General features: G+C 40.2%; 1 protein-coding gene across 2 annotated transcripts in view; it reads right to left on the bottom strand.

Moving 5' to 3' along the window:
* The window catches only part of bcar3 (BCAR3 adaptor protein, NSP family member), a 108,040-nt gene that overhangs the window by 75,123 nt on the left and 19,113 nt on the right, over positions 1-13,804 (bottom strand). The window contains exon 1 of one of the 2 annotated variants that reach the window (XM_074668071.1): positions 2,612-2,782. The exons of the other annotated variant lie outside the window; for it this stretch is intronic. The gene's annotated coding sequence lies outside the window, so the exon portion shown is untranslated. Of the gene's footprint in view, positions 1-2,611; positions 2,783-13,804 lie in introns of those variants that run through there. 2 annotated transcript variants of the gene reach the window in all.

The raw sequence follows: 13,804 nt of genomic DNA, 5'->3' as shown, positions 1-13,804 counted from the left end.
GAAATACCAAACACCTCATTTTAGTGAGGCATGAAACACAACACCTCACACACTCACACACACAGCGTGAACGCTGTAAGTGCACACTGTGTGTGTGTGTGTGATTCTGTCAAACACTCGTATAAGCATTAATTTAAAGTTGATCATTTCAGAGACAGGACTCTGACTAACGTCTAGAACAACCTGCTGCATGTGTGTGTGCTCGTCTGCACCAAACAACACTACACACACACACACACACACACAGTCAGCTCACACACATGTACACATATGTCAGCCTCTGTCATCGTCTCAGCGGTAGCTGCTGTTTAAAGACGTGTTCACATAACTCAGAGGTCAGAGCTTCAACCTGAGCGGCTTCACTTAACCTGTCAGAGTGTTTCTGAGAAAGAAAGTGTCAGAGTCACTTAAAGGGCCGAGGGCCTCTCCATCTCTGGGTTACAGCTCCACCAGTATCAACACAGACAGTCAGCATTTTAATGTGGTTCAGCTGAGCTCAGAGAAATGAAGCTGCGATGGTGAATTGATTAACTGATTAATTGATTAATTGATTAGTCAGAGGATGACATCAGTGACTGTGAATGGAAATAATTGGTTTTAGTGGTTTTTGAAACGCAAATGTTAAACATGCTCTAGTCTTTTAGAGGAATGAATATTTTCCTTTTTTAACTTTCAAAATGAAAAGTCTTTTAGTCATAAATGAAATCAGGATTTAGTAAAGTAACTTTGGGCTTTTTGAAGTGTTCGAGGAGAGATTCAGTCTTCGGTTTCAACAGAATCAGAAATACTTTATCAATTCCTTAGTGGGAAATTTTATCTATATAAAAGATAATGAAAACATATTGATTTTCACTTCTTTTCTTGCTCTTTCTTGCTCTTTCTGGAGATTTGCAGTTCAAACTTCTCAAAAAAAGGAATTTAAAGTCATGAATTTTAACACTACATGCTTTACTTTAAGTTAGTAATGATTGGTTCCTTGGATATCCACTCAGATCTACTGGTGATGCCTGGATTGCAGGACAGGGATTAACACCAATGTATTCCTCATGGTGTTTAGCTTTAGCGCAGTGATCTAGAATGCTAACAGAAAACTTTTTTCTGTCACGGACAGAATCATAATTGTTTGGTGAGGCAATAAAACATAACAATTTTTTTTTGTAATTTCAAATGATCCATCAGACTTACATTGATACCTTTTTACTGGTAATAGATAAATATTAGGGGTGGGATGAAAAATTTAAAATGGATTTATCAGGATTTTTGTTTGATGATATTAAAGTTGGGAATCTTGGTCCAAAAAAGCGTTTTTTAAATTCAAATTCTTTATTTCAGTCTTTGTTAATAAAATAGATTGGAAAAACGTTACCACTTTTCTCCAGCAGGGGGAATATATGGCTCCTGATATAGTCTGTGGACATTTTCATCATCATTTAACCTTTTTTTCCCATGATCTGGAGTTAAAGAAGCAAACTAAATTTAAAAAAAAGTAAAATAAAAATCGAATATCAAAGATCAAAAAATCACATTGATCAAGTCGGTGCCCAATAAATCGTAAGAGAATCAAATCGTGAGGATTCCATATCATCTGAGCCCTATAAATTATCTGGTTTCCCCAAAAGTTAAAGCTTTGGAGACTAATTCTGAGTTGATTAAACAAAAGTTTAACCCCAAATATCTTGAATTTTCATGTTGTTTTGGTGATTTCTTAAGCTGGAACTTCACATATAAACTACACCTAGTGAGGGCATAACCGCATTAACCCTACTACTAAAAAATAATGAAAGAGAAGTGGTGATGTTAGGCAAACACTGAGGTGTTTTCTGCATTTTTTATTCGTCTTTTGTTTCGACCACTTACAATTTCATCTTGTATCATTGACTGACTTTGGAAAAAGCAGATTCACCACCTGTTGGATTATGAGTGGATGATCCCATATGCCTTTTTCATGTAATGAAAATTCAACTCTTGATTTTTAACACACTTCTGCACTTTCATGAGACTTAATATCCCTGTCTTTAGAGCAATTAAAATGCAACTTACATCTAAAAACTCAGTTTTTTGAGAGTTAAGTCTTAGGGCTGAGGAGGAAAAGGGTGATAGTTCCTCTTACGTCTTTCTGTTTGACCTGTTTCCTGCAGTATTGAATGTTTTTATTACTGTTCCCTCAGGGAAAAGGTTTGAGCTTTCATACACCATATATTTTAAAAAAACAGTTGTAAGATTAATATAAAACAAAAACCTAAATCTCCAAACCTCCACTGTAGACTAACAGAAACACTTTTACCTAGACTTAAATCTCTCGATCTTATCCGTCACATTTCATGTAATTATTTCCTGGAGACATTTCCACACCAGCAGCAGCGGCAGCAGCAACCACAGTTACACCCAGTGTCTTGGGATGGCAACACACTGCTGAAAAAGTCCCTGAGCAAGTCTAAGTCACTGCAACCAGTAAACAATTCAGGCAGAAGATAAGAAGGAAGGTGGTAAAAAATCAGACGAGAAAAACTTTTAGAGGATGACCATAAAGTGTGTGGCCAGCATTCCTCCACACACCTACATGAATGTTTATGAATGCACACACACATCCACACACAGATTTCTCTCCTACCTGTCAGCGTGACCTCTTCTCCTGTTCAAGGCTTCGGCTCGAGTGTTTTCTTTCAGTCTCTCAAACTTCTGCCAGAGTTATTATTCCATATCACAGTGCGTCTGAATGAGTGAGGACCTGAGAGACCGGCTGGAAGAGAAACCCTCACAGCTCACGCTCCTTCAGACAGGCAACAACAAGTAGCTGCACAATCGCAAGCCCTGCCCTCCACCCTCCCTCTCTCCTCTCTCTGGGGAGTGATTTGCGAGCGCCTGGCTCCTCCTCCTGCTCTGCTGTGTTTTGGAGGAGTTTTCTTTCTTTCTTTTCTGTCTCTTAACCCCCCCTCAAACCTCTCGCTGAACAAAACTCTCCCTCCTCCTCCTCCTCATCCTGCCCCCCTCAGTGTTCCCTGTGCAGCCTCATATTTCATGCCTCTGAGTCTTTTTGTTTGGGAGCTCTTAACGCCAAACACACCGACTGGTCCGGTGCTTAGAGAAGATTTAGATGTGACCTAATGTTGCTATTTGCAGAGAGGAGGCCAGAAGAGAAAAACCTGGTGTTTGAGCAACTTGAGGTGCACTCAGGACTCCTGAGGTTGAACTACTTGACTCAGTGTCAGCTGGAGCATAAATCAGCTGCTTTAAATCTGAGTACGAAAATTTGCCAAAAAGTTAAAAAATACATTGATTAAAGAGGAAACTCATCAGGTATGAGATCACATTATGTGTGTGTGTGTCTATGTGTTGGCCCTAACACTCTCCTGTCTTTGTCCTCCTGTATTGTCTAGAGTTGATAACACCCAGACACGTGCATGTGTGTGCAGGTATCTGTGTGTGTGTGTGTTTCCTTTCAGACAATACAAGGAGCCCATCCTGCCACTATGAAAGCTAAGATGATTGGACAGCCCCGCATGGACACACACACTCTCACACACACACTCATGCAGGTCTTTAGATGGTGACATCACGTTTTTTAAGACTGATGAAGCTGCTGCTGCGGAGCATGAGGGTCAAACTCACCTCGTGATGTTGGAGGTTTTTCATTCGCCTGTGTTGCTGTCATTGGAGTTTTACGAGTTAACTTAAGCACAAATCTTTGTTACTCTTTTATTTCAGGTGGGTGAAATAAATATATAATATTAAAGCTGCAAGCAGCGTCAGGCGGGTCCTCGGGTCTCTTGCTGGACCCCCTGCGGTCTGTCATACTGTGCGTCTCAATGAGACAAACATTTTGAAGTTGGTTTCATCTCTCTAAGACATTCCTAGCCCCGGTTAGAGCCATTTTGGTGTGCCTAGGTGGCGCTAGAGAGCATATTAAGGGATGTTGGGGGGTCATATTGAAACTTTTGGCGCTCATAATGTGTGTGCCAATTTTGGTGAGTTTTTGAGCATGCTTAGGGGGTGTAATAAGCGTGTGGAAATGTTATTTTTAAAGGTAAATAGCTGACTTCCTGTCTGGGATAGGTCAGGATGTCAGTGTATGATTTTTTTTTGTGTCAATGAGACAAACATTTTGACATTGGTTTGATGTCTTTACGACATTTCTAGTGGATAGTACAGGAGTTTTAATGTGCCTAGTTGGTGTTAGAGGAAATTATGGGATGTTTGGGGTCATACATGTGTTATATATGATACATTTATAATGTGTGCGCGAGAAAAACATAGCATTTTCCCTGTTTTAGTTAGTCACATGAGCAGCTGCACTGGCACAATATTCAGCAAGTGTGTCAAAAAAAAGGTGGAAGCAGTGTTGGATGAGCTTTGATGCTCTTGCTGGTCTCTCATGTCGCTTTCACCTCCACTGTTAGGATTTCCTCCCTTTCTGGCCCTCTTAGTGCTATAACAGTTGATACCATGTATTTTTCTCTCTGCTGAGTCACATGACCAGCTGCACGGAACTCCTAGTCAGTGTGTGACATCATCACAGAACTGCAGCAGCAGAGGGAGAATTCAAATTCACAAAAGTTTACAAACAACTTGTCATATAGGCCCGAATGTTGACCTAGTCTGTGCGATAATATGATATTTTTGTAGGAAAATTTGTCAGGAATCCGTTCATGTCATTTTTTTAAGCTGTACGAGTTTTACTCTTTTGTCTAGAGGCCCAAATGCGGACGCCTGCGCCTTCAAACGTATTGATTCTAATGGAGGGAGCTGAAAGGGCTTCTTTGGGGTTCACCGACTTTGAAGGCTCGCCATTTGGAAACCACCCGAAATAACAGCTTCCTCAAGAAGTTTTGTAAAGCAGGGTCTATTCTGTCATGTGAGCGAATTTCAAGCCGATACCAGTTATGGCTTCGGAGGAGATCATTTTTGCAGGAAGGGTAAAAATGTGGCAAAATCTCATTTTGAAAGGCAAATGGCCAACTTCGAATACATTTTGATGTTGGTTTTATCTCTCTGCGATATTCCTACCACCTGTTGGAGCTATTTTAGTGTGTTTTTGAGTGCCTAGGTGGCGCTGGATGTTGGCGGGTCATGGGGGGTGGGGGTGGTGGGGGTGGTGAGGGGTGGGTTTGTATCTGTGTTTGGTGTTTTTCTCCTTGAAGCACAGACACACACTCACCAGCCACTTCTTAGGCACACCCGTCCAACTGCTCATTTTCTAATCACCCAACACATGGCAGCAACTCAATGCATTTAGGCATGTAGACATGGTCAAGACGATCTGCTTCAAAGTGAGCATCAGAACGGAGAAGAAAGGTGATTTAAGGGACTTTGAACGTGGCATGGTTGTTGGTCTGAGTATTTCAGAAACTGCTGATCTACTGGGATTTTAACCCACAGCCATCTCTCGGGTTTACAGAGAATGGTCCCAAAAAGAGAAAATATCCAGTGAGCAGCAGTTCTGTGGGACAAAATGCCTTGTTGATGCCAGAGGTCAGAGGAGAATGGACAGACTGGTTGGAGCTGAAAGAAAGGCAACAGTAACTCAAATAACCACTGGTTACAACCGAGGTCTGCAGAAGAGCATCTCTGAACACACAACACGTCCAACCTTGAGGCAGATGGGCTACAGCAGCAGAAGACCACACCGGGTGACCCTCCTGTCAGCTAAGAACAGGAAACTGAGGCTACAATTCACACAGCAACACCAAAACTGGACAATAGAAGATTGGAGAAACGTTGCCTGGTCTGATGAGTCTGGATTTCTGCTCCACATTCAGATGGTAGGGTCAGAATTTGGCCTCAACAACATGAAAGCATGGATCCATCCTGCCTTGTATCAACGGTTCAGGCTGCTGCTGGTGTAATGGTGTGGGGGATATTTTCTTGGCTCACTTTGGGCCCCTTAGTACCAACTGAGCATGGTTTTAAGTCCACAGCCTACCTGAGTATTGTTACTGACCATGTCCATCTCTTTATGAGCACAGTGTACCCATCTTCTGATGGCTACTTCCAGCAGGATAACGCTCCATGTCATAAAGCTGGAATCATCTCAGACTGCTTTCTACAACATGACAGTGAGTTCCCTGTACTCAAATGTCCTCCACAGTCCCCAGATCTCAATCCAATAGAGCACCTTTGGGATGTGGTGGAACGGGAGATTCTCATCATGGATGTTCAGACGACAAATCTGCAGCAACTGTGTGATGCTATCATGTCAATATGGACCAAACTCTCTGAGGAGTGTTTCCAGGACCTTGTTGAATCTATGACACCAAGGATTAAAGCAGTTCTGAAGGGAAAGGGGGTCCAACCTGGTACTAGCAAGGTGTATCTAATAAAGCGGCCGGTGAGTGTATGTTCACCTTCCCAACTTTCTTGAAACTGCCTTCTATCTGCATCAACTTTTCTCTTCCTGGACATTTAGAGATTATTGTTTTATTTCTCAATTCAACTAGTTTAGCGTATTATGACCATTGCTATGATGCTAAAATGCTCAACTACCTGTATGTAAACAAGCATATTTGACAGATGGCTTCATGGTTAATTGTGTTGCTTACGTCATAACATCTTTGTTGGTGCCTCTCCCTGCTTGTTGTTTTCCAATGAGACCAACCAACCAAAAATTTTATTCATTTTTTCTGGTGGAAATGGGCTTCCATAAGTTGGTCTTGTAGAATTTAACTTCCTGTTCCAACAAGTACAAAATGAGTTTGGGACTTCTTAAAGTGAACACATATTAAATGTTAAAGCTCCTCAAAACAGCTCTAAGTATCTGTTGATTTGAACCCTCAATTCTTAGCACGCAACCCAACCTGAAAGTCAAACCCAGCCTCCATGTTCCTCCTGGCTTCATGCAGAGATGAAGGAAGAGTTAAGAGAGAAAAAAAATAACCAACTGAAGCTGAATTTCATATTCTCCCTAAACACGGTAATATGTCACACAGGCATGTGAAATTCTTGGCATGTTTGTGTGTGTGAGGGTGGTATTTCCAGGAAGGTGTACAGTGAGTCAGGAGTGTAAGCTGTCATTATCTCCTGAATCACCTAAACCCCCCAAAAAGAGGGAGGAAGGGGTTTGTCCTTTCAGCAGGACGGTAATCCCTGGCTGATGTGTTTCTGAGCTGGTTTTTGTGATGGAGGATCTTATCTGCTTGTTTTTAGAAGTACAACGCTTACAGGAAGCAGAGACCTCGGGCTTCAGATCAGAGTGCAGATCAAACCATCCACTTTGTCACATGTTTAAAACCAGTTTGAGGGATGACATGCTCTGGCTGCCATTTCCAGCTCTTCCTGTTAATGTGAGTCTAAAGGCCGGGCCCTGACTTGGCACACTGCATTGGCACGACGCCCTGCTGAGTCACTTGCCCTGATCACTGACCACCAATCCACCTCCGGGCATCCGAGTTTCCCTAAACCATTAAATAAATGGGATTGGCTGCCCCACCTTGTGGAGATGACACCTGCGGATAACTGGATGTGATTATTTCTATAGTGTCACAAAAACCTAAGCAAACATGAGATCTGGGGTTATTTCTGTTATTCCTCGCTGCACATACTCTCCCAGATTTCACCCTCCCCCTCATTCCTTTAACTCCTCATCCCCTCTTCCCTCCCTTTCTGCCCTCATTGGACTGTTTCATGTCCGTGTGTGTGTATCTGATCTAAAACGTGTGAGGCGTAAACAGTTGAATGTTTAGGACACTCCTCATTCCTCAGGGACTTGAATTGAAAAGACAAATTGTTAGTCCAAGTGCGTTTACTCAGATGGAACCAAACCCTGTAATTTTTCTGACTCATGAGAAGATGATTCCCGTCAATTATTAAATTAACCTCACATCACGGCAGAAGTGAAAGCAGCACCTCTTAGGTAACACACGTAGGTGAAGGTTACAACATGCAGAGGCCTGGAGCGATTTAACAGGAGCTTTTTGAAAATGTTCGGGTGGTTCCTTGTAAGTAATTTACTCAGTTTCATGTCTTTGTTATGTAACCATGTAGAGAATTAAACTCGGTCTAATGATTTTATTTGGACATTTTTAAACATTATTTGAAGGACTCTCAGTTTGGGGTTGGTTGCAGTGACACCTATGGCCCGAGTCAGCAGTGTTTTTTTCAGGGATAAAGACTCCATTTCCCATGACTACCAACTCCAACCTCACCAAGCAGAGCTAACGTAACCTCATTCTTCATTTTATTGATAGACTCTCAAGTTTGAACAGACCACTGCAGAATAACTGCTGACTGTGGGTTGGAATGAACGTTAGAACAAACAGTTTAGCTCCTTTAGCCTTTAGCTCGGGCTCTATCTCTCTCCTGTTTAGCTTTCTTTTGCTCTTCTGTCCTTTTCCTGTCTGACAGTTAAACTCCAGTGTCCACCATCTCTACAAAATTAATCACAGAAATCATTTTTAGCAGGGAAAACACAGATCTCTCTTCTCACTACCAAACTTTGTCAGCCAGCATAGTGTTGTCATAGAGACTTAGTCGTGCCATAAATCAATCCAGTACTCCTGGATCCGATCAGAACGCTAAGAATTAGCATTTTGAAATAACCTGTAAAATGTCATATTTTTGCTGATAATCTCATTTTAAATGCAAGAGATTAATTCAACTAGAACATGGCGAGAAAAACATGCGAGTGTCTATGTAGCTAACCCAAACTGTCTGATAACACCTGTTTTAGGATGGGAGCAGGAAAAAAAGAGGACAGTGAGTGAGAATGTTGTATTAAGCCGACATTTAATTCATACTATCTGTAGCACTTGCAAGTAAGCACAGCCCCAACTGCAAATTAATCAGGTTATTCATCAATGTTTCCCCAGCTGTGACAAAACGGTGGCATTTCTGTCTTTACTAGGTTGCATGTCACATTTCTCCTCTGAGTTCAGCCTCAATGCATACCAACGCACAAACATGCACACACACATAGAACAGCACCCTCCCTATAGTGGACACAGAGTCGGGAAAACCACCACAAGAAACGCAGGAAAACCATCTCCCAGTGCCATCTCTCTGAAACTATATCACTATAACTAGCATCCACTTGGACTTTGAACAGTTGCACGGATCCAGTCAAAGGATAAAAATTCATGAAATGTAAACAAAGAGAGAACCAACAAACACAGAGTCAATGGTGTGTATCTGCCACATGTGTAAAAGACTTCATGAAGAGAAAACCATCTCTCTAACGTCCTGACTAGACTAAACCCTCAAGTGTTTCTTTCTTCTTTTGTGTTTTCATGTTGGAGAGGTCTGAACCTGGGAACAGCTTCTTCTCTGCTCTGAGATAAGAGCCTAACCTTGACTCCACAGTTGGTTCCAGTGATACTTGCAGACATGTTTACAGTACACCACGTCTTAACTCTGGGTCATGTTGATGAGTCTGTCACCTTCAGAGGAGATCATTCTGGTTCAGTGTGTGCTCTGTGCTGAGATGTGACATGAACTACCTACTAAAATTAAGAATTTTTCTTTTTCTTACAGAGGGTGTTAATGATAAGAGACATGGAATAGAATAGAATAGAATAGAATAGAATAGAATAGAATAGAATAGAATAGAATAGAATAGAAAATACTTTATTTATCCCTGAGGGGAAATTCAGAAGTCACAGCAGCAATCAAGAAAACAAAAGTAAGAAAGTGTATAGAAAGTGCAAAAAGCTCCATAAGAAAATAGATGTTGACAGCTTGTCCATCATTGTCCAGTCAGCCAGCCTCCACCTCCACAGGGTCCAGGACTGAGCTTCTTCAGCAGTCTGTTCAGTCTCTGTCTCCTGGATCCTGTCTGCTCACAGCAGGTGAAGCTCTTCCAATGTGGCCTTGGTGTCTGATGTTAGCTCCATTAGCCATGTCAGTGAATAGCATGATGCTACTCTGCCTTCTGGTATTCCCTCTGTTGCTGGGTTAGCATGGCTAGCTCGTTCATCTTATTGGAGATAGATCTTACGTTCTCAATAACGATGGATGGAAGGACAGGTCCATGTCCATTCCTGAATTTCCCCTCGGGGATAAATAAAGTATTTTCTATTCTTCTATTCTATTCTATGTCGTCACTTCTTAGCTCACACCTGAGAACCAGCACGTCGTCCTCACCTCCTTCTCCTCACCTTGTGGGAAACATTAGGCCTTACACCAGTTAGCACTGACATGCTAAAGGCTGCTAACAGCCGATCTCACATGTTAACAATGCAGCCATGGTTACATGTAGGATCTCCAGACAAACACAGGAGCAAAAACAGTGAAAATATCACTGAGGACAAAACCAGTTTGGTGTCTACGTCCAACAAATGAGCCATACAAAGTAATGACCCACTCCAAATACAAAGATAACAAATAATAATAACAGATAATGTCAATAAAGCCTGCCACCGCTCTACTTCACCTCCTACAACATCAACAGCCCACCAACTTTCCATGCACCCGTGGCTGACCTCAAGTTCAGTACAGCCCTGAATAAAAATCAACTAACTCTACAAAAAGACAAATCTGGAGCAAATTACAGATATGGTAAGTTGAGCAATATTATCAATAAATGTTATCAAATTCAAGTATTCATCAAAGACTTTGACATCTTTCAAAATGTATAAAATTTATTTTTACTTTTTTTTTAATACTTTTTGAATTAAAAAAAAGCATATTTGTAACTTTTTCAAAATTTTGTGCATTTTTTGAATAATGCCATTTCAAAAATTTTGCATATTGAAGTTCAAGCAAAATTTGAAACATGTTTTTGCATTTTTTTGCAAATTCTTTTTATTTTCATCTTATTTCAGCCTGTTGCATTTTTTCAAGTCTCCCCATTTTTTTTTATTTTTGCATTTTTTTTTAAATAAAAAAGCACTTTTTTACTTTTCAAAATGTAATGCTTTTTTAAATGATGTTTCAAAAATTTTGCATTTTGAAGTGTAGGTAAAGTTTTATTTATTTATTTTTGCATTTTTTTTTTACAAATTTTTAAAATTTTCATTTTATTTCCTATTATTGCATTTTTTAAGTCATATTTTTTTGAAATTTTTGCAAATTAAAAAAATATATACAATTTCATAAATTCAAAAATAACTTCTTGTTTTGATAATTATATACTAAATTTTAGCTATGTATCATATTTTATACACTTTATAGTCTTTACTGTGACAGAGGATGATGTCACACATGTTTACATGCACGTTGTCAGAATCAGATCGTTGGTATCACAGCTGAACGTGAGCTTCTGAAATCCTACTCATCGTAAGTTGCCCTGTAGCTATTTGTCAGCTGTGAAAGTGTGTTATCATCAGTGATTAACTTCTCTATTTGTTCCACAAACTAACACACTCTTAACTGATGGCTGAATGAAAGCTGTCACCAAGACGACAAACACTGAAACAAGCTGCACGAACACCTGCTGCTTCTTTCTTTCTCACACACACACACCAACAATGTAAAACTCGTGCTGGTCCATGTTTAGCATGGCCGTGTGTTGTGTGTGTGTGTGTGTGTGTGTGTGTTCTGGTATTCACATTACACACTTCCTCAGCTTCTTGAGGGACACACCATATCTGAGCTGAAGACAAAGCTGGCAGAGTTCAGAGAGACAAGCTGAGTGTGTGAATGAAGAATGGGTGTATTTATAGGCTGGTGTGTTAACAAAGACAGGGACAGTGTTACAGGTTTGTTATGTCATCTACAGACTTCATCTATGGACTGAAAAGCAACTAAAATATCATGTGGAGCAGAGGAAGCAGGGTCCATTTAATGTTCCTGCAACACCTGCTAAAGAGACACAGCTCTGTTTGTTCACGCCACGTGTTTCTGCTCCTTCAAAGTCACCGTCCTGCGTGGGAAATGCAGAAAGTATGATGATGAAGAGTTTGATGACCAGTCGTGAACTCTTGTGGTGATCAGTCATTGCTCTGCAGCTTGGCCGTGTGGCTGCTCTGACCATAGAGTGGATAAAACCTGGATGTGGTCTCAGTGACTTCACCGGTTGGTTTCTGAAGAGGCGTAATGAAGCCTAAAGATAGCAGACTTCTGATTAGAAATGATGACTCTCACTTCGGGTAACTTAAGAGCAACCTTCAGCCCAGCAAAGACGTGAAGCTGGAGCCTCTTGGTGAACAGCTGCTGCACATCCACCTGACAGTAAACCTAAATCAGCTTTGGCCTCAGTGTCTTCAGAAAGATGAACATCACTTCCTGTTCTGTGTCTGTGAATTCTGTGTAAACTTCAGGAGCGTTGGAACAAAGGTTGATGAGTCTTGAGGAGTTGGTGTGAACAGAAAAAGTGAGTAAAAAGGTCTCTCTGAGTGCAAACATCATCACATGGAGGCACAGCTCGTGGTTTGTTCATCGTGCTTGACCCGGCAAAGACCCGGCAAAAACTATAACAAAATAAGTCACATTTTCACCACTAAGTCCCGATATCAACTGGAAGCATGTGCACCAAGTTCTGTCAACAGTAGAGCTGGGTGGATATGGTATTCTCACCATTCGATTCTATCACGATTTTTGGGGTGCCAATTTGATTTAAATTGCGATTCCTCCATATTTACAATTTTTGTCTAAAGACTATATCAGGAGCCATATTTTCCCATAAAATGCACATCACGTGAATCAGAGAGAAATATTTTGCCCCCTGCTGGAGAAAAGTGGAAACTTTATTCTAATCCAGCTTATAAACAAAGACTGAAAAGAAGACTTTTAATTTGGAAAAAAATGATTTCTTTGATATTGATTTTGATATTGTCAAACAAAAAAACCTGATGTATTGCATTTAGATTTTTTCTCCTGCCCTTAGTCAACAAATTTTGTTCTCGTTCTGTTCAATGCTGCATCCCTGGAGGTTAAGTATGGTGGCCCTAATGTGCAAAACACAACAAAAAAAAAAAGAAAAATGACAACAACAACCAATAAAAACATAAACACAAAAAACACAGAAAAGGTGTCTTTGTTTTACTTTTGATGATCTTACCTATTTCATTTCTCTTTTTGCGCTTCAGGGCCACCGTAGTAAAAACATGCTTTACAAATGTCAATAAGTGAAGGATACAAATAAGTATTTGTACATATTTAACCCTTTTCTTTATATATTTGTATATATTTTATTTCTTGATGTCACTTTTGTATGTAAACACTTTTGTTTTTTAAATTCTTAATATATTTTTTTTATGTTTTTTTATTTATTTTTTAATATATTTGCACCATAATACCAAGAAAAATTCCCCTTCCTAATCGGTAGGGGTGGAAGAAAAAATCATTAGACAATATATCAGGATTATTTCTTTGGCAATATCACAATCGAGTTTGGTTGTAAAAAAATCATTTTTTTTCCAAATTTAAATTATTCATTTCAGTATTTGTTTATAAACTTGGTTGGAAGAAGTTTCCACTTTTCTCCAGTAGAGGGCGAAATGTTTCTCTCTGACTTGCATGATGTGCATTATAATCAGTCTGGTGTTAAAGAAGAAAACTTAAATTAGCAAAAATTGTAAATATCATAGAATAAAAATCGTGAGAGAACTGAATCACGATAATACCATATCGTCCTTTCCCAACTAATTGGCGATAAATCTGATTCTGTTTCTGTTACATCAAGCTGAGCAGAGAAGATCAACCTGGACAGGAAGTCAGGAACAAGAGACATCCTCTCAATTCCAAAACAAAACACCAAATGCTAACTTCCCAGAGTTAGGGACACAGTTACCTGACACCAGAAGTGGTTTAAACCTGGGGTTAAATCAGACTCTGTGCCTGATTTATCCTCCCAGTTCACCCCTGACTACAGAAACATCTCAGCTAAACACACCTTGAAACGAAAACGCCGCAAAAATGTGAAACATGAGATAAG

Source organism: Halichoeres trimaculatus, unplaced genomic scaffold, assembly GCF_033239565.1.
Source record: "Halichoeres trimaculatus isolate MK-OKI-2021-1 unplaced genomic scaffold, fHalTri1.1 fHalTri1_scaffold_4, whole genome shotgun sequence".
Lineage (NCBI taxonomy): Eukaryota > Metazoa > Chordata > Actinopteri > Labriformes > Labridae > Halichoeres > Halichoeres trimaculatus.
The sequence above is the reverse complement of the archived record's forward strand: the minus strand, read 5'-3'. Positions and strand labels throughout refer to the sequence as shown.